Source organism: Nomascus leucogenys, chromosome 6 (genome assembly GCF_006542625.1).
Source record: "Nomascus leucogenys isolate Asia chromosome 6, Asia_NLE_v1, whole genome shotgun sequence".
Taxonomy (NCBI): Eukaryota; Metazoa; Chordata; class Mammalia; order Primates; family Hylobatidae; genus Nomascus; species Nomascus leucogenys.
Window position 1 is genome coordinate 53,381,095 of NC_044386.1, and position 26,902 is coordinate 53,407,996.

Genomic DNA, 26,902 nt, shown 5'->3' on the forward strand with positions numbered 1-26,902 from the left:
CATGAATATGGAATGCCTTTCCCTTCCCTTTCTCCCGCCCCAAGAGGTCATTTGACCCATATCCTAAGGGGTAGGATCGTGCTCAAAAGCTTAGAAAACATCCTTTCTCAATTCCCACCCTTCACTCTCGCAAAGCCTTCTGTGGGTAATGGGGGTGAGCAGGGAGGCCTAGCACACTTCCTGGGTGGTACGGGAGTTGCCTGGGGCAGCATTCTTCAGACTCTGAAGGTTACAGCCTGTGTGATTTATTGTTTTATTTTTCTTTCTTTCTAACTCCTTTTCCAACGGGGCAAAGAACTGTAAGCAGAGATAAATGAAACCCCCCTAGGCCCACAATTGATTCTAAGGGCTGTGAGGGAATGAGCTTCAACTACTGTTGATGGGAGGGACTGTGTGCCAGGCACTGTGCTGGGGACTCTCACGCATGATCTCATTCATCTTCTGCATAACCCAGTCAGGTAGGTGCAATTACATCTATTTTTCAAAGACACAACCAGAGGGGCCAGCAACTTGCCCATCGTCACACAGCCAGGAAGGAGCCTGGGCCTGGGGAACAATGCATCCATAGCCTCTGTGCCCCTTTCATGCCCTGCCACAAGCAGAATGGGAAACGCTTCCAACCAAACTTCTGTTTCAAAGAGTCCCTGTGAACGGGCATAGTCATGATGAAAACTGCCATTCGCACTCAAATTACTGCTGCTTTTGTGACTGCTTCTTATGACCTTGCCATGACTTGACTTGATTATGCCTTTGCAAATCTCTCTTTACATATCTGCAGCTGAGCCTTCTTAAATCATTATACTTCTGAATTAAGATGGTGAATTGAACTCCATGTTCTCTAGAGACAAAATGAAAGCAGAAGAATAGAGAATGATAAATTTACAAGGACAAAAGAAAAAAGAGGAGTGAGGGTCTCAATTAAAATATGGATGATGGAAACTGGATGGACCATGAGTAAATGAGCAGGCATACCAGAGAAACATGAAGCCCAGTGTCTGGGGGTGGGGAGGTGTGGGTGTAGATGGTGGTGCAGCAAAGGCAGTGGGAGGTCAACAAAATACAAGACAGTTTTCATTGCAAAACCTCAGAAAGAAGAATGGCTTCAGCCTTTTCCATTTTCCAGTTCAGCTACAGGACCCCTTCATGGATCTCAGCAGACCACCTGAGTTAAGTGTACTGTGCAGAATGTGGACCAGAAAGTTTCTGGATTGACATATGCCAGATACAGCCAAAGCCTGGGGAGACACAATGATAGAAATAAGGGTTTGAATTAAAGGTTGCACGCTGAACAGTAGGATCCCATCATTTTTTTTTTTTTTTTCTAATTGGTTCCTAGATTTCTGGAACCCAGTACCCTAGGTAGGAGATTGGAAGACTCCTCTCAAGGGAAACTTACCTAAAAGAAAAGACCTAAAGATCTGGACATCTGAGACATCCTCCAACGGAAGATGAAATCTTCATTATCCTATAGCATCACCCAAGTGTCTTCCAATGAAAGATTAGATCTTCATCATCTTAGGCCCTGCTCATCTTCATAGGCCCTGCTCATGTACACAGGACATTCATTCTGTGGTTAAATGCTTCACTCTAGAAAGCCTTAAACTATACTACTGCTGAAACTGGATCTTTCTTTGTCACCAAACAAGCAACTTGATTGCTGTTGAGACATCTTTGCAAGCTTAACATTTGAATTTGATGACATTCTAATTGCAAAAGCCTTAGTCCTTATTCCTTTGGGCCAAAACTGGGCCTCCTCCCTTATAAAGCTGGCCCTCTTCTGCATTTATTCTCCACCACATCCAGCACCTGGTCTCCCAACCACGTTTATGTGTTTCTTTTATTCTGACATAAATGAAAACTTAGATTCACTTTGTGGTGGCTGACAGACCTAATTCTCACTGTATGTTGCTTGACTCTAGCTATTTCATTAATATTTTTATTGTGTTGGTGTTTTTTATGTTTGGGTTTTATGCCATTTTCCCCCCACCTTACTCTTTGAATGCCCTGAGCATGATCCTGGTTCCCTAGGAATACATAACAAGTGTTTTAAAGCTTTTTGTACTCTTGCCAGATACCATTATCTAGAAATATGTTGGCATTTTATATAAACATATGTTTAGATTTCTGTAACTAAATGCATCTTTATGTATGACTTATTATTACAACTGAATACATCTCTAAATATCTAACTTTATTTACAGGTATGATCTACTATCAAGTGTCTACATTTCTATTGGATTGGTATGTATGCCCAACAAAGAAAGTGTCATTTTTTCCCTGGGAATGAAATCACATCATTTGTGAAGACTTAGTAGAGGTTAAATGAGTACAAGCAGCATTTGCCTTATTAAATAAATATTTTCAACATTTAAAACAGTCTGACCATCAATGATGATGTTCAAAAACATCTCAAGATGTTTTAGAGCTAAAGCAAATGAGAAAATATAGTAAAGGGCTGATTCCTGTGGCTATTTTGCAAAGGAAAGTAACATGGTGGAGTGGAAGTGGGATAAGGTTTGAAGCCAAAAGACCTGATGGGCTTAAGGTCTCCATTTATTGGTTGTGTGATCTTGGATAAGCCACTTCACCTCCCGGTGAGACTTGGGTAAAATGGAGATCATATTAATCACCTCACAGTTTGTTATGCATTGAGTAAATGCACATGTAAGCATTATTGACTGTAAATGATTATGCATATTTTAATTATGGTATATCCAAGCCTGATTTTTCATCCAGTGCTTACAGTGCCCTGGGCATAATACTCATTCAATAAACATTTGTTCGATGATAGAGTAATAAATGAGTATGTGATGCAGAAGTTTTAAAAATATTTTTGCAGCTGTCTGACTCATTTATAGACATTTATAAAATTGAGGATTTGTAAGTCGTCCCTGGACAATCAGATCTCTTGATTCAAGAGAAAGATAATCGTTCAGGTTTTCAAGTTTTTCCTGATATGAGACATTAACTGGCAGGGCTGATTATGAGAAATTGTCATTATCCTGCTCAAATATAAGATCATAGATTTGGGAAACCTTAGAAATAATTACCTTCTTTTCAAATATGAGGAAACTGAAGCCCAGAGGCTCTAAGAAATCAGGGACTTTATATGATTTTTTCATTTCCATAGCTCTAGGGTCATTGTAGATAGATATACAACAAATATGTTTTTAAAAATATATTTTTCAAGAATTATGCTAAGCACTGGGGAAATAAACATTAACAAGACAAAACCCTCCCCTTTGAGGAACTCATAATCTAGACAGACATGAAAGCCAAGAAGTGTGCTCTTAGTTATAGTAATGTTGTACAGAGTTCTAGTGGCAAGAGGGAACTGCCAAGGGAAATCTGAGAGCAGGTGTTTACCCTGAGTAAACACCTTGCTGTTTAGCTTGGCCTCCCTAGAAGCAGACCCTGAGGACAGTGGGCAAATGGATTATTAAGGAAGTGCTCCTGAGAGAAACCAGAAAGGGGGTGTAGGGAGCAAGGGAGGGTAAGGAGAAGACTCCAGTAAGGATGAGATTACTCAAGTCCCATGGAAGACAGGTTAGCCTGATCCTGCAGGGGAGCCCTGGAGGGTAAGTTATACCTCACAGTCTGCCCCTGGCTTCCAAGCAAAGGAACTGGCTTCTTATTGTCTTACACTCGTTGGCCTTTGACTGAGGGTCTTAGTGGACAGGGTTGGGAAGCTATGTTGACCCAGACACTTCTGATCTTTGAAATGATATGCAAAGTGGTTCCAGTTGCCAGAAGGTGGGCCTCTGAAGAGAGTTGCCATGTGGTCCATTGGAAGCAAAAGCACCCAGAAGCCAGACACCAGGTGTACAGAAATAATTATAGAGCTCTGAGAGAATCTGGAAGAAGCACCAGCAGTGCCCACTCCATCTGCAATCTGTAAGGGGAATTTGAGATGGGCGGGAAGGGCATTGCAGGCATCAGTTATATAATAGCATGAGAACACATCCTGAAGCATGACTACTGAGGGTGTGTTTAGGGATGGGAGACTGGCTGGTGTGGCTACACTGCCTTATGTCTGGTAGGAAGTACAAACCTGAGAGAGGAGCTTGCAAAGGCAGGCTGAAGCATCAGATTGCGTGCTTTTATTTTGTTGTTTGTTTGTTTTTGTAATTTGGTTCTTTTGATTGCAAGGAAACGAGATCCACTACAAGGATCTCAAATAACAGATGGCTTATTTTAAAAATATATGTGCTCGGGAAGCTAAGAAAGGCCTGGTCCCAGGAAGAGCAGGAAAAATAAGAAATAACAGATCTTGAGGAACCGGAACTTCAGAACAAGCAGGACTCATAGATCTTCACCCTAGTGAAGCCACTGCTACGGCTTCCTGTGTCTGCTCTAATCTGCTCTAACTCCACCTGGAGGGGTTTACTCTTTCCCCTTCTCCTCTGTGTACTTTTGTCTATCTTGCTTTCTGCTGACTCATGCTTCTGCCTCCTTGTAACTCTTATTGCTGAAGCCCTCTTGGCCTCTTCTATAACCCAAGCCTTTTACTATCTTTAGTTTCACCTTCAGTTCCCATTTCTACCCTCCTCCTTCTTTCTGCATGTCTGACTTCAGATTTCCAGGATGAGGTGATTGGATCAGAAAGTATTTTCTGATGGGCCACACACTCTGAGATATAACTTACCCTCCAGGGTTCCCCTGCAGGATGAGGCTAATCTGTACACCATGGAACTTGAGTAGTGTAAGTTGCTGTCCAATGTATGAATCAAATTGTGTTCAGATACACAATGGTGGCCCAACTGGCTGTGCCTGGCAGAAGAAGCAGAGTCCTATAACAGTCAACAGTCGCTAAGATTTGTTTAGCATTGTTCTAGGCATTTCACATATATTATTTCATTTAATCATTATCTCCATTTAGGCAACATTCATTTCTTCACCTCCATATTTATTTAATCATCCCATAAGGTTTTTCTATGATTACCTTCACTTAACAGATGAGGAAACTAAGTCTTAGCGGTTCACAAAACTAGTATGTGGTGAATTTCCTTCTACCAAGGGGTGTGAGTTGGTCAGCGTGGAACAAGCTGTGGACGTGGCTGTACCCAGGATTGGCATGTCCAGTCAACAGCCTTGCTTCCCATGAAGAAGTTTGGAATATATCATCATTAAGCCATATGTCTATAAAGGTGGAATGAAATTTAAGGTTTGATCTGGTATCAGGTTTTGGGTAAAGAGCTGATTAAAAACTCTAGGCTAAAAAATACCCAACAATATATTTCTCCCCTTTCCTGCATAGTTTCTTCTACCAGCATCAGTTTTGACATTGTTTTGGGTGACAATCAAGGGTCTTCAACAGCTGATGAAAAAACTCAGGAAGTCCACAAGCAGTGGCAATGGTCTTCATGAACAAAGGCTCTGTTTTCAGAGAAGTCTCTCTGTGCTTCCAGGCTGATGTGCAGGTCTGCCCTGGCCATGAGGGGCAGGCCAGGCTGGATGCATGAAGCTGAAGGAACTGTCAGCTACTCTTTAGGTAGAGTAGTTTAAGGGACTCTGCAGGAACAGTGAGGCTGATTTATCTTGATAACCTGGAAACAAGGAACTGGATGGTTATATTTATTTAGGCTTTTTTTTTTTTTTGGAATAAGATTCAGTACTATTACTTCTTGCTAAGAGGAAGAACCATAGGGATAGGAGACTGTTTTGGCTTAATCTTCCTCATATACAATGGCTTAAGTTGGCCAACGTAGCCTTCAGAAGTCCGCAGGAAGACTGCTGGGGAGGAGGAGAGAAGGTAAACATGGACCCTACACCTGGCCTCTCATTGTGCTTCCCTGTCAGTGACTCAACGCACCATTTTCTTGCCAAAAACAAAAGAGATTCCGTGAGCACCTTGAGTCTAGGACCTGAGCGTGAGATGTGACAAATGTAGTTACCTACCATTAGCCTTATTTATTGCTGCATCACAGAGAAAAGTATAAGATACTCTCACTAAAGAGAAGAAGACATAGAGAAACCCATCCTGAGAATAAGAGGAAGAGATTTTCACAATTCCACACTGGGCTGCAGTCCTCCTGAGATTGTGTGGCAGTGGGCTGTTAGAAAAGTGTCCTGGGCTGAAAGACCCAGTTTTTTTCCATCTAGTCTCAGCCTCTCACCACATCTCTGTGCCTGTTTCCTGTCTGTAAAATGAGGCTTTTAGACTCAGTCCCTAAGCTCTCTTTCAGTACTCTGTGGAAATACAGAGAGACTTATCTGAAATGGAGGGTCTGGGCAACCCAAAGCCCCAGAAGAAAAATTAGAGATGTATCAGGGGAGGAGGAGAGCACTGTTAAGTCTTAGCTTCAGTTTTATTTCAATTTAGACTTTGGATGGCTATTGCAGAAAGCTTTTAAAATGTGTGTGTGTATGTGTGTGTGTGTTTGCGACTGTGTGTATGCATACTGTGTGTGTATATATATATAAAATATTCAGCTTATAATTTCCTATTGGAGCTGCCAGTGAGCCTGTCTCAGTGTTACACTGAGGCCCCCTTTACAGACTACACTGGTTCCTGGCATTTTTATAGTGCATTCTAGTACATACATACATAGTACATCTAAGTCTGGCTGAAGCACGTGAGGCCACCTCCAAGCTGAGGAGAAGAAAAATGACAAACTTATAGAACTTGCAATGGTCCTTTCAAGGTTCTCGCCATCGCTGTTCTAGGTCTCTGGCTTCCTCTGGAGATGTAATTGGAAACACAGTAGGCCTCCGTCTTCTGTTCACTGACCTTCTCCATCCAGCCTCCACTGAGCCAATGGGCATGTGGTGCCTTCCTCCAGGAGGAGAGAGAAGACATTTCAGGCATAAACATAACTTCTTATGTGACCTCCACTTTACTGGGGAGGTCACATAAGAAGTTATTCCTAAGGAAGGAATTTTCTTTCCCTTCCTCTCCTCATTATTATGTTGAGCAGAAACATAGCCAGCAAACAAAAGGGCTTATGTGCTGTCTTCTGGCAGGTGAGAGAAAAGAAACTGCATAGATTTGCCTGTTCCATGGTAAAACAAGGAGTAAGAAAACTCAGGGGAAATAAGGAGAAAGAGCAAAGGAAATAAGTAGATACTTGAAAACCTGACACCTACCAGAGAAATATACTTAAGTCCTCTGCAGAGACTGGAAGTGATTCCAGTTAAGTGTGCAGCATCAGGAGGCTTCCTTTGGATTTTCATAGAAATATTAGCATCCTTATTGTCAACATTACATGAAATTTCTACATCTAGTTGATTTTCTTGGTATAGAAACACAAAGAAAGGAAAATAGTGAGGAATATGACTACTGTCTTTTGCTCTGCTCTCCTCTCTGGAGGTCTGCAGTGCTCCTGGAAGATGCAAATATTGATTCACACATCCTTCTCCTCTGCTGCTCTAAGATTTCACTCAACTAGAGAGCAAACTTAAGGTTTCTTGGAAGGGTGAAGTATGCTCATGGAGACTCAAACGCAGCTTACCTAACGTACACTTTACTGGTGATCACTAGTATTTCTCAATTTCTTTTTTCTTAAGACTATGAACATAGAATATGTTGCACAGCATCCTCTGTAGACAAGTACCCTTCTTCTGACACAGTGAACATTCAAGCCTCAGGTTGGAATGAAGGGCACAGGATCAGGACAGCCTGGATCACTGAGTCACCACATGGAGGACACCTCCCTGAGAGTTACTGATACCCACAGAAGACTTGGTGTGAGTGAGATATTGATGTTTCATGCATGAAGTCACTGAGGAGATGTTGGTATTGCTTGTTACTGCAGCATACCTAGCCCATCCTGACTGATTTGCAGATTCAGTCTAAGACAGTTTCTCAAATTTATATGCACATCAAGATCACCTTAGGTGTATTTTAAAACCTCATTTACAAAGCTCCTGGTCAGGTAGATCTGGGGTGAGGCTCAGGAATCTGCATTTTGATTGTACATTAAATGACTCACAGAAACTCTGGTCTAACATATCTGTGAATCTACTATTTTCTGAGGACCGCACATGGGGAAACACTCTTCAAGTGTTGAAAGTTGAAGAGGTTAACTTAGATGGCTTGCTGTTGAAGTTAAGTTGCATTCTTCCTTCACTTGAAAGGCCTCAGTTACTTTCTTAATCACCTGAAGCATAACAATATAGGAGATGGGTTTACCAATGAAAGAATGCTCATGTTAACCAAGATCACAAGGACAGTGAGTGAGACCTACCTCGTAAGTCTGTTCTGAGGATTCAGGGAAACAATTCCACAGAATGTTTACATCATTTATCCCCCTTTCTGGAACAAGAAAGGTAGTTTCTTTAAAAAGAAAAAGAAAAACTAAGTTTCATGTTTCATTTTAGTAGAAACAAACAGTTATGGATTACCTTCTCAGTGCCAGGCACAGTTAGAGACAGGAGAGCCTACACCTGTCTCAGCTGTCACAGAGTGGAGTCCAACAGGGAGCTGAGCTGTGCATATGCAGAAATAACCACAGTACAAAGCTCTGCATGATAAGGACTGTGAGAATTGTAAACCCAAAGTACTATGGGAGTTCAGAGAAAGGAGAGATTTCAATTTTCTTTGAATATTGACTTGCTACTGCATAGTAACTGTAATATCTTCTAAGAATGACAGTCAGGCGTTTCTCACAGGGCTAATGAATCACTCCATTTAGCTGTGACAACAGCAAGGCAAAGAAATATCTTCAAGGGCCCAGACGTTATTTTTCCAGTCTTGTCCTGGGGATATAATGTGCTTAGAAGTTATGACAAATTAGCTGCTTGTGGCAAATCTACATGAGCCCTTTTATAAAAATGGAATTTTGGGCCTGAGTTAATGGGTTTTTATTGACAAGGGAAATAAAGCTGGATAGGGAGGGTAGAGCCTGGCTAGGAGGACTTTGAAAACCAGCAGAAGAGTTTAGATTTGACTACAGAAGCCCAGGGATCAGCCACTGTTCAAAAGGCAAGGGCCAAACCTTGTTTAGTCACACGCCATTGCTAAACTTCAGTGTCTAACCATGATTTTATGTACAAAGGCAGAGGGCAAAGTCACTAAAGTATTGCACGGAACAAAGAGAAGGAAGTAAAACTGAAATAATTTTAAAACACAGTGAAGCAATAGATGTGAGACGCAATGCTATGCTATTTTTTAACAGTGCTAATTGTTATTTCCCCAATATCGTTTTCTTAGAAGGGAGCATCCCTTAATCTGCCATGTTTATGCTTCTCCATACGCGAGTTACATTTGGAATGGCTGGCCTATGGGTTCTTTCTGTGCCTTTGGGAGGAAGAAGCCATCCCTAAATTCTGGGTGCTTGGCAAGCAGAGCCCTATTTTGGCAGATGCATGTGTCCATATGTCCAGATATTCTCTTCTGGTCAAAAAAACATAGCTGCCCTCAAATGACCTCAAATCCTGGGTATTCTGTGGTCAGGATGCCTGTGCCCAGAGACCTAAGGAAACCAAGTGACCTGGAAGAGAAGTGGCAGGACTTTGGGTCTTCCAGACCCAGAGTGACTATTGTCCTTGTTGCGGTTCCCGGGTCTTTACGCTTATCTGCCCCATTAATGAGACTCAGCCGCTTTCCCAGCACCGGCTTTCTTCTCGCTCTACAAGGAGTCTCCCTCACATTTCATCTGCCTTTCCTCTACTCATTCAGGTTTACTGCCTCTTCATAACTTGGCTTTTCATGGTCCACAATGGCCCCTCACGTCTTGTCTTTTTTTTTTTTTTTTTTTTTTGAGATGGAGTCTCTGTTGCCCAGGCTGGAGTGCGGTGGTGCGATCTTGGCTCACTGCAACCTCCACCTCCCGGGTTCAAGCGATTCTCCTGCCTCAGCCTCCTGAGTAGCTGGGACAACAGGCACGTGCCACTACACTCAGCTAATTTTTTATATTTTTTAGTAGAGACAGGGTTTCACCATATTGGCCAGGCTGGTCTTGAACTCCTGACCTCATGATCTGCCCACCTCGGCCTCCCAAAGTGCTGGGATTACAAGGGTGAGCCACCGCGCCCAGCCACGTCTTATCTTATAGCATGGCTTTTCCTGCCAGCTTATATCTATTTTATTTATTTGTATTTATTTTCAATTTCTGTGCCCCGAAGAGAAAATCTGATTGAACCAGCCTGTTGCATTTTGTACCAAGTCATTTTTTCTCAGTAGCTGTGGGTCACTGGGGAGTTCATAGATTGACTCCCAAGGGTCATGTGCCACAGATGCCAGCTGTGGGCCCTGTGAGAGGGGAGAGGAGGCTTAGTCCCATGTGGTTACCACAAGGTGTGCTCCAGTAGGGCTGTGGACAGGGCAGACACCTGCCCCCAAAATGTGAGCGCACTGAAGATGAGAGGCACATTTTGCGGGGTTCTCTCACTCATATGTTGCCCCAGCCTCTCTTCCAGGCAGTAGGGTTGGGAGTCAAGGCTCCAAGTCCTAGGGGTGGTGGCTCCAGGAGGCTCTGGCCTGTTTTCTGCCCATCCTGCAGGTCAGTAGTCATAGCAGATGCTTGTGCCAGATTTGCAACAACCCCTCCTTACTGGAGCAGGGCATGGCGGGTCAATTTAAATAAATTTGTCATGAAAATGGCATAACAAAAGAGAAGAGAGGTCAAGGGTTGTCTCTCACAGGGCTCCCTCTGTTGCTCCACCTCTAAGGTACAAGTGCTGTAGGTGATGGTTGGGCCAAAGTGGCTGCTCCTCATGCTTGACAAGACAAGGACTTTGTAGCAGGCAGTGTACTTGGCAGCAAGGCCCTAACCCCAATTCTGAGTGGTTTCATTCTGGCTGTTTGAAAAGATATGATCAAACACTAGCAGGAAGCACTGAGACTTTCTGGGAAGCTTCAGAAGTTGTGTCTCCAACTGTAATCGAATTGGTCAGAGAAGACTCTTCTGTCACTGCAAGCAGGCATCAGGGCATGGCTTGCTCCAGGGCACCACAGTCCTCAACTCTGATGCTAAAACTGCAGCATAGACATAGCTGCTGCCACTGTTCATTAAAATGGCCTTGCCAAGGCCCAGGCTTTTTCCAATTTAAAATTTAGGGTGGTATTGTCAGATGGTGGGTCCTAGATTACATGCCCAGGCTATAGTTGCAAGCAAGACTAGCAATTCAACTCTCTGGCACTTTCAGCAATGGACTCTGCTTCTTCAGATGGAGGATTCCTCAACTTTGGAAATGGGATTCAGATACTGGACAGTAAAGTAAATGAGAAGGGTTGTCTCCTGAATCCTGTTTGTTCTTGAAGCTGGGGAGCAATGTGAGGAAAGCAATGTTTAAGGGAAGGTGGTTTGCCAGAGTTTGCAGGATAAGTTTTATAAGAGAGACTCAAATGAGAGGGGCTGCCTAAGGATGGAAGGAATGTTTTTCTGAGCTTACCAACTTAGAGTAGGAGATCTGATTACCTTATCGTTATGTCTCACTAAAAGAAGAAAACTGCAGGTCTGATACAGATAATAATTTCTAAGTAGTTTCCTTTTTTTTTCTTTTTTGGAGTAAGCAGAGATAGACCAATAAGCACATGGACAGATTCACAGCCAGACAGATACATCTAAAGTGCAGTTGGTGGTTTTGTTCAGTAGTGGAAGAGAACTTTGGCTCTGGAGCTTGAATTTGAAATCCATTGTACTATATTACATGCTAATTATGAAAACTTAGGTAGGTGAATTCACCTCTAAGCCTCAAATTTGTTACCTATAAAATGGGAGTCATAACACCTATTGTATAGCATTACGATGGGAGTTAAACGCATAGAAACTCTTAGTAGAGTGGCTGGTGCAAAGCAGATTGCCAATATATGCCAGGTATTAATAGTAATGTTCTACATGAGGTCGTAAGGCTGGACTATTTGGTGGCCAAGGAAGTGAGGGAGGGAGAGTGAATGTGAGAGCAGTGGGAAAGATAGAACAGCAAGGATTCTGTGACAGATGGGGCAAAGGGGACAGGGGAGAATGAAGGGTCAAAGAAAGCTCCATGATTTATTGATAAACCACATTTTTCGTTTGGTTCTTGGCATTAGGTTACTTTTAGTTGAGCTGGGCATTTTTTAGATAAAAGGAAGAGAATAACTGAGATTTTGATCTGATGCATGAAATTTCTAAGAAGTAAAAGAATGACTGGGTGTATCCACATAGGGAAGCTGGAGAAAAGAGCAGCTCGTCCTCCTCTTCCCCGTCTTCCTCCTTCTCCTTCTTTTTCTCCTTGCCACCTTCCTCCCTGTTCTCTTCTTTATAAAAAGACACAGTTGAAAACATAAAGGAAAATTTTACACTGGACTTTACTAGTTAGATAGCTTGATCCTAAATCAGATCTCACTGCTTTAAACGCATTTTAGAAGGAGATAGGATATAAATTGCCGATAAATAAATAATTAAGTCAATTCATCCTGCCTTAGGGATTGCTTCCTTCACCAGCAAAAGGAGATCAATAAGAACTGGCCCTAACTCTAAAATTTTACCTGAGTGGCCAGTCCCTGGATTGGAAGTCTCTACTGTGTCATTCTCAAGGAGCTTTAGAGTCCTACACATTTTAGCATACTATTGCCAGGAGAGGCAATGGTTGCTAAACTCACATACTAACAGCAGTAGATATGATTTTCCATTAGCATTTAGTCACACCTAGCAGAAGGGTAGCCAGGGAATAAAAGATAGAATTTATAGATAATCTTAAGAAGCCTCAAATTATTTAATGCCTTGCTACTCACAGTGTAGTACAGGAACCAGAAGTATCGGCAAGCCCTGGGAACTTGATAGAAATGCAGAGGCTCAGGCCCCACTACATCAGACCTATTAAATCAGAATCTGCATTTCAGCAAGATCCGCTAGCAATTCGGGGTATCATTATATTTGAGAAGCATTGGCTAAAGGCAGGCAACGAAGAGCAAGATTAGTTTTATGGAAGCAGGGAGATAAGACACTGAAAAGGTAGAAGACTAACGAATAATAATTTTCCCTAGAGCTGGTTTGGGAATGGTGTTTAGAATACTCATGACAAACTCCCTTGCAGAGTAAAGGCAGTAATAATCTTCGCAAAGTTCTCTGAAGCCTGTAAGCATCATGCCAGCTCAGCTCCAGGTGCAGAGCCGCCTGTGGATGACAGGCTTACGGAGCTGAGCGTTGTGGAACACTCGCCCTCTTCTTTAAATTGGAAACAGATTGCACTGCTGTAGGCAGTGTCATTGAGAAGGTAGTAATTGCCTGTTCCGTCCCCAAAGTCATCCAGGGTCAAACTGGACTCTAACAACCTCAGCCACTCTGGCTGGGATTTCAGGTCCTCCTGTGGGGTAACCTTCTAACCAAGACCCTTTCTCCATTAAAAAAAAAGAAAAAGAAAAAAAAATCTCCATGTCAGTGATTCTCAAAGCATGATCCCCAGACCAGTGGCCTAGAGATCACCTGGGAACTTGTCAGAACTATAAAAATCTCAGGTCCTACCCCAGACCTATTGAATCAGAAATTCTGAGGCTGAGGCCAAGCCCAGCAATCTGTATTTAAGCAAGCCTTCCAGGAGGTTCTGATACCAGCTAAAATTTCAGAATCAGCATGTCTTATGTTCTTTTAAAAAATGTAAATGGAAATGAAACAAATAGTTTTTGGCTTACCTTTCTAGGTGACAGTAATGTAGAGTTTTCTTCTTTGACAGCCATTGTATTTCTGTTCTATCACTAATAAGGAAAAAACAGTCAATTCTCTATTTTTTACATTTATTTATTTATTTATTTATTTACCAGAGATGGGGTCATCCAGGCTGGGGTGCAGTGGCACCTCAGCTCACTGCAACCTCTGCCTCCTGGGCTTAAGCAATTCTCTCACCTCAACCTTCCAAGTAGCTGGGACTACAGGTGCACACCACCATGCCCATCTGATTTTTGTATTTATTTGCAAAGATGGGGTTTCGCCATGTTGCCCAGGCTGGTCTTGAACTCCTGGACTCAAATGATCCACCCGCCTTGACCTCTCAAAGTGCTGGGATTACAGGCATGAGCCACTGCACCTGGCCATTTCTCTATATTTTAGAGCAGTTTTGCAAGTAGTGTTCTCTTTTCCTATGGCACATAAAACTGCCTTTGTGAAGAACACAGAGCAGGCGCTCAATCCCTAGTCTCCATTGTGGCAGTCAAGGAAACTGTCCCCAACCACTCAGCTGTTGGATCCAAAACAGTCAGCGTGATGGGGGTTTTGCATTTTTCAGGATATATCCAACGCAGAAATTCTGTAAGTTCATACCAAAAAGGGCCATTTCCCCATCAAGGGAATTCTGTCACACCCTCTAAAGTACTGGAGCACTATTGGAGGCCTGTTGGAGTGACTGGAGATGTGGGAGATCTTGGCCTACTTTGTGCTTATTTATAAAATTCCTTTTTATTTTGGCTCAGTGGAGCTAGAGTGTCTCCAGCCCCTTCCAAAGAAGAGACTGAGTACTTGAGCCTGCCTTCTGGTTTGCCTTTGCTTGACATTTGAGAGGCTCCACAAGGCCCTTGGGGGTGGGGTTGGAGCCTGGGCTCTACTTTAAGAGGCAGTACTGTCGATCCTTTGAAGACATTAGTGTGCCTTTGCTGCTGCCATTATAGTCACCTTAATGTCCTGCCTTATCACCAGTCCCCCCTAAGCCCTGCTGCCAAGAGTCTACTGTCATAAGTGCATATTTGACCTGGTGTGGAAAGCAGGAAGGAGTCAAGTGGGTAGGAAGCAGGGCAGGTTGGTAAGCAGCCCTCCCCACGCGGTGGGGCCGTGCGGCTTTTGGTTCTAGCGCATGCCTGAAAGGCAGTCTCGGAGCAGCGGCCTCGTGTTGGAGGAAAAACACTGAACTGGGATGAGAAGATGTGAGTTCTGGTCCCATATCTGATTTGTTTGCCACATAAGTTTGGGTGAGTCACTGAAGCTCTTGAATCTCATTTTCCTCCTCGACTAAATGGAAATACTAATCCCTGCCCTCCCTGTTTCACAGAGATGTTGCAGGCCTTCCGTGAGGTCTGCTGCTGAAAGTAACCGGCATCTGGGAAGGGCTGGGAGTGGCGAGGGGTATCGTGCTTCCTCCATTTGTGTGGTCCCCACCCTCTACCCCTAGGAGAGAACTCTGCACCCCCTCTTGGGTGGGAACACAGAAAATGTTTCTCGTTTCAGGGGAACCTCACAAGATTCTTGCAACAGGGCAGTGATTCTTTAGCCATGTCTTTGTATGCCTGGACTCAGAGCCACCCAGAGGAGCCACAGGAGGGTCCCTCACCCTCTGTGCCCACGAGACTCTGCTACCAGTGCCCCCTTCCACCCAAAGCACTAAGTCAATGAAGACAGCCTCTGTTCTCAGGCACATATCTGCCCTCCATGAGGCTGAATAGAGCCCATTCTCCCTCTTCCACACCTTTCATCTCAGAGGATTCCTTGAGCACACAATCCACTTTATAGCCTGGTCCTCTGCCATTAGATAATAAAGGGTCTTTCACTGATCTGCACTGTTGAAATGCCACCACCTCCACTATGCAGCTGCCAGATAGCTGCTCTGCGCTGTACAGAAAGCATCTCTCAATCCTAGGTCATTTAGAATGTCATAGCCTGAGGAGAGTTCAGAAGGACAACATCGAGGTCTACAAGTTATAGAAAAAGTGTGGACTTCTGCAAAATGCACACACAAACCAAAACCAACTTTCCAACCAATCCTCAGAAAACCAGGCTGAATCCATTAAAATGATGTTGGTTTGTTTCGCAACGAAGAACCAGCTTTGACCCTGTCCATTTTTTGTCCTACTCAAAGTGGGCTCTTCACTATAAACAAATAGGCCTCTTAAAGTGACAGTTGTATAAATAAAACTTGAGAGTGGTAGGATAAGCTTTACGTGGTCCTGTTGCCAAATAACTATGGATATTAGTATGTTTTGCCTAATTCAGGTCAACGAAGGCCTTGCTATGTGCGAGCTGGCTAGCAGCTGGGAGGCAAACATGAATTGTAGTTTCTGACCTCAGTGTCTGGTGGAACTACTGGGTGTGGAGACGCCGTACAAACACATTCATATGTTCACATTTCCTATGTAAAAGAAAAGGGCTTAGGGTAGTGTCAGACCCCTGACTCTTCTTCTTCATAACAGACGGGGCTCTCTACAGAGCACCCTTCTAGAGCAGCTTTGGCAACCAAGGGACAGACACTTCAGTCTGTTCTAAGTTTTCTTCTTCCTATTGAAAGGAAATCCAGAACAAATTCAGGGAGGTTTTCAATAATTACTCATCAGCAATCTTATAGTCACAATACTAAAAAAGACTGCTGACATTTTGGTTTATTTTCTAGTACTAACTACATCTGCCCGTAACTTTTATTAAGTTTTCTTTAAAAGGATGATTCAAATTTTTGGTCAGTGTGGTTTAGATTTTATTTTTTTTTAACTGCTCAAATACATGACCCATAACAGAGGAAATTTGAAGAGTGACTGTTCCACTGATCTACCCAGGTGGGTCTAACATAATTCTTAGAATTCCTCACCACCTCACCTCTTTCACGTTTGCTGTTTTTTTTGTGGGTTTTAGCCCTTTTTAAGTCAACATGACTGTTTTACAGAATCCCTTAGGATCGTAATGGGGAAAAGAGGAGAAAAATTGTGGTGGCTTAAAATGTATTCACATTTGTAGTTTTAGATAACTATATAAAAGTCAATCATAAATAATTTGTTAAACACCAATTTGTGTCACAGTTGCTCTGGAAACTTGCCAGAAGCATGGGGGTGAGTATATGAGCCACATAAGCAAAAACCCTCAGCGAGCTCTGGTGAGTGAGATAATAATGAAAACAATTTGAAAATACTCCAATATGATATGTCATTAAGTACTCAATTTTCTGCTATGGACGCTGGGGACAAGGGGATTCAGATAGAAAGAGAAAAATATGGGCCAGTCATGGTGGCTCATGCCTGTAATCCTAGCACTTTGGGAGGCTGGGGTGGGAGGATTGCTTGAGCTCAAGAGTTTGAGACAAGCCTGGGCAACATGGTGAAATCTCATATCTGCAAAACAAAACAAAACAAAAACAATAAATTAGCCAGGCATGGTGGTGTATGCCTGTAGTCCTAACTACTTAGGTCGCTGAGGTGGGAAGATCGCTTGAGCCTGGGAGGTGGCAACTGCAGTGAGCTGAGATTGTGTCACTGCACACCAGCCTGGGCAACAGAGCTAGACCCTGTCTCAGAAAAAAAGAAAAGAAAGGAAGGAAGGAAGGAATAAAGAAAGAAAGACAAAGAAGGAAAGAAAGAAAGAAAGGGAAAGAAAGAAAGAGAAAGAAAGAAAGGAAAATTATGGACTTATTGCCATTCACAAAAGTCTTTGTGGAGGAAGAGGGGAAACCTGAGCTTTGTTATTTGGTAGTCGGGTGCAGCCAGGGGAAATGCATTTGTTCAGACAGTGGATGGCAAAGCAGAGTGAGAGTCCATTGCTCTTATAGGTTGATGAAATAGGGTGAGAAATCTTCTCTTCGAACAATGGTCTTTAGACATTCAGTTGACCATCAGAACGGTCCATCAGAGGCTGAATTTTCATTCAGTAGACTGGTGAACCTCAGCTTCTTCAGCTCTAACTTTTCCTCAGTTGCTCTGCCCTGCACCACCACCCCCAGGTCAATCTTCCTGGGCAGACAGCTCCTCCACAGACAGGTGGTTAAACTGCAGGTAACACCTGCAGTGGTGTGGAATTGCACATGGGATATTTCTAAATCATCTAACACAGGTGTTCTCACACTTTTATGTATAGCACAGTCACCTGGAGAACTTGTTACATCACATTGCTGGGGCCCACCTGCAGAGTTTCCATTTCAGTAAGTCTGGGGCCCAGGGCAAGGCCAGGTAAATCATCAGCAGGACCAGTCCTGGATGTTGCTGCTGATGTTGGTCTAGGGACCACACTTTGAGAACCACAGATCTAGGCCATTACGTCAGTTTACAAAAGAGTAAGTGAGGCCCAGAGAGATCTCAGAGTTTAAAGACTGCATTAGAAGGCAATTGCCCACCACCCCTTCACCGCTTACCTTGTGCAAAGCCTAGCTTAATCCTCAATTCCTGCAGGGCAAGTCTGACTTTGGTTAGATTTTAATTGTCTGAGAGCTGAACTTCTCTAATCTCAGCGAAAGTTCTTGCATATTTAGAAACAGGTCTGTCCGAAGGCAGGAGGACAGACCAACTATCTTTGAGGCTTTTAAGGCTATGACAATATTACATTAATAAAATAATTTTTTACAAATTAAATGTGAATGTGTTAGGTCCATAATCTTACAACCTGTAGGTGGCAGTGCCTTCCTTCTCTATACACAGCTACATGCCTGGTTTCATTTCCTGAGTAGCTGAAAAGGCTGCAGTGTTAGATACTGGGCCATCTACTCCTTGCCCAAGGAAGCCCCTCCAGGGACAGCCGAATCAGATAACTAGAGTTTGCATTCTGAGAACTATTGTTCTGAATTAACATGAGAGGTTTTAAAATTTTTTCTTATTTTCTTGTTTAACTAATTACGTTTTTATCCTCTGCATGAGGTTCTAAGACTTAACATCTCTGGAAAGCCAGAAATCAGAGATACAGAGAAGTATTGAAATGCTGAAATGCTATGAATTTACTGTAAGAGAACATTCTTCACTGAAGAGATCTCTAGCTGCCAAAACACCCTTTCATGGGTGAAATACCGGGGCAAGGAGGAAGGAAAAGAGAAGAGTATGATTCTAGGAACCACGTTGCAGAAATGCCAAAGGGAGGGACAAACAAGTAAGTGATTGTTCATCAGCTACTGTCAATTATTAAACATGAATTCCTCATTTCCATATGACCCATGACTTGCAGATGACCTGCTGGTACATGAGTTCCATTTCGTCAGTAGTCATTGACATAAAGATATAAAATTAATTCCACTTTTAATCCTAAAATGAAATCATATTGTACGAGTATGAGACATGCACTTGCAAACATCCAGCACTGTCTCCCCTATTCCTAATGGCTCCAGGGCCTGTTCCTTTCCCTAACTTCACTTTTCCTTTAATGCCACCCCGCCTTTTCAGCTGCTGCCTTGGCAGAGAACAATCTGATCTAATGACTTTTGACCTCCTTTCTGTATCCACAGAGGCAACCATGATTTCATGATGTTGTATTCTCTCTTTTAAGGCATGCAAAGATCAATTAATTGCATCTCAGTTAATCTTCCTTCATTGTTCTAACATTCAAATTGAATTGGTTGTCTCCGAGTTTCCAGTAGAATTGAGTTTAAACTCTCCTTGGGCATTAAGGTCTGCAGGGTGCATTTTCCTCTTATTTATTCAGCCTCATCTGCCATGTCTTACCCTCCTTCCCTGCATTTACTCTGAACCTCACATCATTTCCAAAATGATTGTATGCTTATGCCTTTGTACATTTTGTTCCTTCTGAAAAATTTCTATTCATTTTTGAGAATTAAATGTCATTTTAGGGGAGCATTTCCAGATTTCCACAAACAGCACCTTGCTCATCCTTTAAGACAGCTTTCAGCACATTATAGTGTAATTTGCAGGTTCGCTTGCCTGTTCTGACTCCCAGCCCCTGCCTCACTTTGTTTCACCATCTACTGCAATAGGTCGGTGTTATGATGGTAGCAACTGTTTGATTCTTCCTTATATCCGTAAGACCCAGCATAGAACTGGACAGATAGTGCATGCTAAACATGGATTTTAAATCAATTAACGCTATGCAAGGTACTTTCTTTTGCTTACTTAGGAAAACCCCTCTTTTCTCAATTTCAGCCTTCCCCTTCTCTCTATTACTTCATTTTGTGAGCCAACACATGGCTTGAGTTCTACAAGTGATGGGTTTGTACCAAGGAAAAGAAAGACAGAAATGTTGAAGCAAAACCGTGAATAGTAGAAGAAGATGATTCTTCTTCTACTACTGTTTCTAAAATGTCATTCTCATCAGGTTCTAGAAATCCTTGAAAGTTACCTCAATTTCCCTTTAAGGTATTCAGAAATTTTCATCTACATTTTTGTCTCTCCTAGATGAATTTACCTTTCCTCAAGCATCAGAATACAAGAAAATTAAAAATAATTTATTTTCTTTCTTTTCTTATTTCTTTCTTACCGTTGTGTGTCATATTTTATTATCAGTATTGCAACAGAGTAAAAAATGTTGTGTTCCATGTATTTTCAGTGCAATCATATGCTATTTCTGATACTTTGTGGGTTAGATGGGATATTGGGGTCAAGCCTGTGGTCAGCATCAGCATTACAAACACTGCTTTTAGAGGAAAATGAGTTTCAAATATCAATTGACCTAAAAATGAACTTTTTGAACGTGTCTGATTTTTTAACGTGAGAAATTTGTTTCTGCATGTATTTGGTGTCAATTAGTAAGAGTGGTCAACTTTTCATCATGTCCTATGTACAGGGCAGACAATGGGACTGAAAACATGTATATCTTGGAATGTGCTGGAAAATCTCTTATGATCCCTGGGAACATATATCCTTGATAATCCCCAGTAACATGTCTTTGTGTTTCCTGTGATACAAGGGATGAAGTGAGAGAAAACCGGGGTTGACAGGATGTGGTCTTTTAGAGAAGGGCTGTCCAGCTCCATGCCAAAGGTGTTGGAAAGGCGTCATAATGTGGGTAAGGCTTGATCATCCAACTTAGGGAATTACTAACAATGACTGACAGAGCCTGATAAGCCCTCTCGCTGTGGCCAATGCATTTACGGGTGTGAAAAGAACTGATGTAATAATAGTATAAGGAAAAGCCCATTGCTGCCTTATTTTGCATGCAAGCAGAGATGTTGATGATATGCCTGATTGCTTGGGAACTAAGGAGATTAATTTTCCCTAAAAATTCCAGGTAGAGAGTATAAGGAAGCAGTGAACAGCATGAGGCAGCTCACAGAACTTGGTAGATAGGCATTCAGACTAGAGAGAGACGGAGAGCAGATCCCAACAGTAACTCAGGAAGAGACCCAAGACCCGTGGACATGACTCCACCTAGTTAGATCCATTTGAGGTGGGAATTAAAATATTAAACAGCACAAACCCCTTGAGGATGCAGGTGGACAGGTTTTATCCACAGCTGCTGCAGCCAGGTGCTATGCTTGATAGTATGACCCAAGAAATCAGCATAAAGAACTTCAGAATGTGCAGGAAGAGCTTTCCAGATAGCACTCATATTAGAAATTTTTTTTTATCTAAAAGCTAAGATAATTTATATCAGCTTCCCAACATAGCAATGCAGAAGAGAAGGCATTTTATGGCAATTATTTTACAGAGATATTTTCATGTTGGAATAAAACAAACTAGGAGAATTTCAGCTTTCCATGATTTATAAAGTAACAAATAGTTATCAAAATACCTAGAGCAAGAGAAACACTTAAAAAAATGTAATTGGCCCAAATGGCCATCAATCAACTAGAGGATAAAGAAAATGTGATTATATATATATATATATATATATATGCGCCATGGAATACGACTCAGCCATAAAAAGGAACAGAATAATGGCATTCACAGCAACCTGGATGGAACTGGAGACTATTATGCTAAGTGAAGTAACTAAGGAATGAAAAATCAAGCATCGTATGTTCTCATTCATATGTGGGAGAACATGTATGAGAACTCATATAAATACGCAAAGGCATAAGAATGATACATTGGACTTTGGGGACTCAGGGGAAAGGATGGGGGATGGCGAGGGATAAAAGATACACATTGGATGCAATGTACACTGCTCGGGTGATGAGTGTACCAAAATCTCAGAAATCACCACTGAAGAACTTTTTCATACAACCAAACACCACCTGTTCCCCCAAAACGTATTGAAATTAAAAAAACAAAACAAAACAAATAAAACACACACACAAATCCCACATTCTTTGTAGGCTGATCTCTAAGAATTATTGGTAACTATATTGGTAACAAATATTTGTGATTTCTATATATAATCAGTATATATAATTATATATGATGTATATACACATAATTATATATAAATATGTAATATTAATAAAAGTATATCCATATTTATATATTTTAATATAATGCATATAAAATAGAATACATATATAATTTATATGAACAGTTTAAAGAGCAATACTGAAATAAACAGCAATGTAGCCACCAACAAGCTTAAGAAATATGCCTGATGCCCCTGTGTGCTTGTACTGCTTTAATCTCTCACCTTGCTCCGTAGAGCTAACCACTGTCTTGAATTTTGTGTTTATTATTATTCTCTGGCTTTTCTTTACATTATATCCCAAATAGTTTAGCTTTGTACTTTGTACAAATGGAATTTGTTATGAATTATGTTATGTATATTATGTTATGTATATGTATATGTGTATGTATATGTATATTGTTAAAGCAAACTAAATATGGCCTGAGAAGGACTCCAATCTTCTATATTTGAGTCCTTGTGGATGAACTGTAACCTAACTTAACAGTCAGACAAAATTGAAAACCTAATTTAGGAGCATTTGCCGGTAACAATAACTGAGTCTTGGCTAATCCCAGCGGCCATACTTCAACCACTCAAAGACTGCTAACTGTTCAAACTGCGTTCAGAGAAGGCAAATGCCAACCTGTAACCAATCCAGCTGTTTCTGTACCTCGCTGCCGATTTCTGTACATCATTTTCCTTTTTTGGATATAAATCTTCCACCACGTGGCTGCGCTGGAGTCTCTGGGAATCTGCTGTGATTCTGGGGGCTGCCCAATTGTTCATTGCTCAATTAAACTCCTTTAAATATAATTTGGTTGAAGTTTTTCTTTTATCAATATACATATATACATATAACAATATACATATTCATATATATGTTGTTTATCTGTGTATATATATAATTATATATGATATATATACTATATATTTGTACTATATATATACATATTCATGTATATATACGTGTGTTCCTGGAACTTTCCCTTTTCATCTTTGTGCTTTGAGAACTCTTTTTTATAGCTACATGGTATTTCATTATAAGAATATACCACAATTTATTTATACAGACTCTTGTCAATGGACATTTAGCCTCTTCCCACATACAACCATTCCAGAAATGCTGGTATGAACATTCAGGTCCATGTTTCTTGGAGCATACATGCAAGTGTCTCCCAAGATCAGAATGGTCATGTAGTAGGAAATGGACATCTTCAGTTTGACTAGATAATGACAAAGTGTTTCCCAGAGTGGTTGTACCAATTTACACTTCCACCAGAGTGTGTAGGATTTCTGATTGCTTCACACTATCTTCAACATTGGCTGTTGTCAGACTTCTACATTTTTGCCAATCGAGTGGAAGCAAGATAGTTGTGGTTTTAATTTGTACTCTCCCTTTTGATGAGGTTAAACATATTTTCATACATTTCTTGGCGGTATTTCTTCTTCCATAAAATGCCTGTTCATATGCCCAACTTTTATGGGATAGTTTATTAATTTTAGAGATTATTTAAGTATCTTCTATATTAATCCTTTGTCAATTATAATATGTAGCAAATGTCTTCTACTAGTTGTGAGTTAAATTTTAATTTTTAATAGAATTTAAAATCACATACATATACAGAGATAGCTTTACCTGCATAGAAAAAGTAAATTCCTATGGCAGCATGACAAAGCTATTTTATATGCTAGTGTCTGGCTTGTAGTAACAGTGTTTATTTCAGTTGGTCACAACAGAATCTGAATAGCTAAGACTTTTACCTCATCTTGTTCATCCCACATAAAGGAAATACTTGATTGGTACTGTTTGGTTGTTCAGGAGGGGGAGAAAATTGAGGCAAGCCATGACCATTCTTATTTTGCTAAATAGTAATTATATCTCAACTCTCAAATCGTTTTTTGTTTGTTTCCACTTCAAACATCCTTACATGCTCCAAACAAACAAACAAACAAAGTAAAAGATAAAGACCTAATAGTTACAAGGTTGAAACTAACTAGAATGATTAGTATGTTCCTATCTACTCATGCTACACTTGCTTAACAGCTGTGTAACTCTTCCTGGTATTACTTACCACATTAGGTACATCACTTAACATTGCACCAGTGCATAAATTGTGTGTTTAATGTCGTTTCCCCCATTCCACTGCTGACTATAAATCTCCACAAGAGCAGGGGCTTGCCTTTCGTTTGTCTCAGTGTCGTCAGCACCTAGCACAATACCTGGCACCAGTGGTTCTCAAAAAACACTAGTTGCATAAATGAAATAGCACTTCCATTTTACTTGTCCTATTTCTTTCTGTTCTCTGGTTATCTCATTCTGCCATTTGAAAGATATTTCTCTACCATTATTATCTCAGATGGTCATCTCTACTTTTTCAATTTAAAGAAAGATATATCGTCTTTATGGTTGAGATACATTGGTTGAGATACATATGGTTGAGATAATTTGATTTTCTGTCCTGTTCAACTTTTTTTTAAATTAATGGTTTAGACAATGACATTGATAATGTCCTGTTCTAATATGTGTATGCATGAAGCTGGGAGGTATAAGAATATGACAGGCTGAATCTGTCAATATTGGATCTAATACACACAAATGTGACACTCTTTGGTTGGGTACAATAGAAACCCCACTGTTCAAATTGTGGAGGAAAATTTGTGCTCCAGTGGTAACCTGCATTGTTTAGAGTACCCACTTCTGGATTAACTGATTCCGATTCTATGGGCATTCTGCACCTTTCATTACCTTTGAGCTATTTTTCAATTATGTAAATTGTAGATAACCCAAAGCAGTGCAAAATAATTCTCATATATAGACTTGCAAATAAATTCTGTCCTGTGTAAGTTCAAGTGACACTGTGGATTAGCCAGTTTTTTATCCATTTGCAAATTTATTTTAATACTCCTCCTAATCTAAAATGTGTCTGTTCTTTGGATTCACCTTTGAACGGGTAGCAGCATCTGCTTGGTTCTCTTATAAAATAACGAGTTAAATACAATCTTTAATGCATGTTCACTTTTTATTTATATGAGAGTCATGATTTTACCTCATTTTGAAAGTTATTCTTTAACAAAATAGAGAATAGAAAAGACTTGGGTAAATAATACATACGAAAATGATTTGAGTTCTCGGTTGACAGTAAATTAAATGTAAGTCGCCAGTGTAATGTGACTGTTGCTTTAGTTATTTAGATATTAAGTATTTAATTTAGAAACACTATTTTAAAATACTGGTCAACTTCTTATTTTTAATCCAATAACTGATTGTTTTGATAATTGTCGCTATAAATCATGTTTTTTTTTTTTTTTTTATTATACTTTGGTTTTAAGGTACATGTGCACAATGTGCAGGTTTTTACATATGTATCCATGTGCCATGTTGATTTCCTGCACCCATTAACTCGTCATTTAGCATTAGGTGTATCTCCTAATGCTGTCCCTCCCCCTCCCCCACCCACAACAGTCCCCAGAGTGTGATGTTCCCCTTCCTGTGTCATGATTCTCATTGTTCAATTCCCACCTATGAGAGAGAACATGCGGTGTTTGGTTTTTTGTCCTTGCGATAGTTTACTGAGAATGATGTTTTCCAGTTTCATCCATGTCCCTACAAAGGACACAAACTCATCATTTTTTATGGCTGCATAGTATTCCATGGTGTATATGTGCCACATTTTCTTAATCCAGTCTATCGTTGTTGGACATTTGGGTTGGTTCCAACTCTTTGCTATTGTGAATAGTGCCGCAATAAACATACGTGTGCATGTGTCTTTATAGCAGCATGATTTATAGTCCTTTGGGTATATACCCAGTAATGGGATGGCTGGGTCAAATGGTATTTCTAGTTCGAGATCCCTGAGGAATCGCCACACTGACTTCCACAATGGTTGAACTAGTTTACAGTCCCACCAACAGTGTAAAAGTGTTCCTATTTCTCCACATCCTCTCCAGCACCTGTTGTTTCCTGATTTTTTAATGATGGCCATTCTAACTGGTGTGAGATGGTATCTCACTGTGGTTTTGATTTGCATTTCTCTGATGGCCAGTGATGATGAGCATTTCTTCATGTGTTTTCTGGCTGCATAAATGTCTTCTTTTGAGAAGTGTTTGTTCATGTCCTCTGCCCACTTTTTGATGGGGTTGTTTGTTTTTTTCTTGTAAATTTGTTTGAGTTCATTGTAGATTCTGGATATTAGCCCTTTGTCAGATGAGTAGGTTGCAAAAATTTTCTCCCATTCTGTAGGTTGCCTGTTCATTCTGATGATAGTTTCTTTTGCTGTGCAGAAGCTCTTTAGTTTAATGAGATCCCATTTGTCGATTTTGGCTTTTGTTGCCATTGCTTTTGGTGTTTTAGACATGAAGTCCTTGCCCACGCCTATGTCCTGAATGGTATTGCCTAGGTTTTCTTGTAGGATTTTAATGGTTTTAGGTCTAACATATAAGTCTTTAATCCATCTTGAATTAATTTTTGTATAAGGTGTAAGGAAGGGATCCAGTTGCAGCTTTCTACATATGGCTAGCCAGTTTTCCCAGCACCATTTATTAAATAGGGAATCCTTTCCCCATTTCTTGTTTTTGTCAGGTTTGTCAAAGATCAGATAGTTGTAGCTATGCGGCATCATTTCTGAGGGCTCTGTTCTGTTCCATTGATCTATGTCTCTGTTGTGGTACCAGTACCATGCTGTTTTGGTTACTGTAGCCTTGTAGTATAGTTTAAAGTCAGGTAGCGTGATGCCTCCAGCTTTGTTCTTTTGGCTTAGGATTGACTTGGCAATGCGGGCTCTTTTTTGGTTCCATATGAACTTTAAAGTAGTTTTTCCAATTCTGTGAAGAAAGTCATTGGTAGCTTGATGGGGATGGCATTGAATCTATAAATTACCTTGGGCAGTATGGCCATTTTCACGATATTGATTCTTCCAACCCATGAGCATGGAATGTTCTTCCATTTGTTTGTATCCTCTTTTATTTCATTGAGCAGTGGTTTGTAGTTCTCCTTGAAGAGGTCCTTCACATCCCTTGTAAGTTGGATTCCTAGGTATTTTATTCTCTTT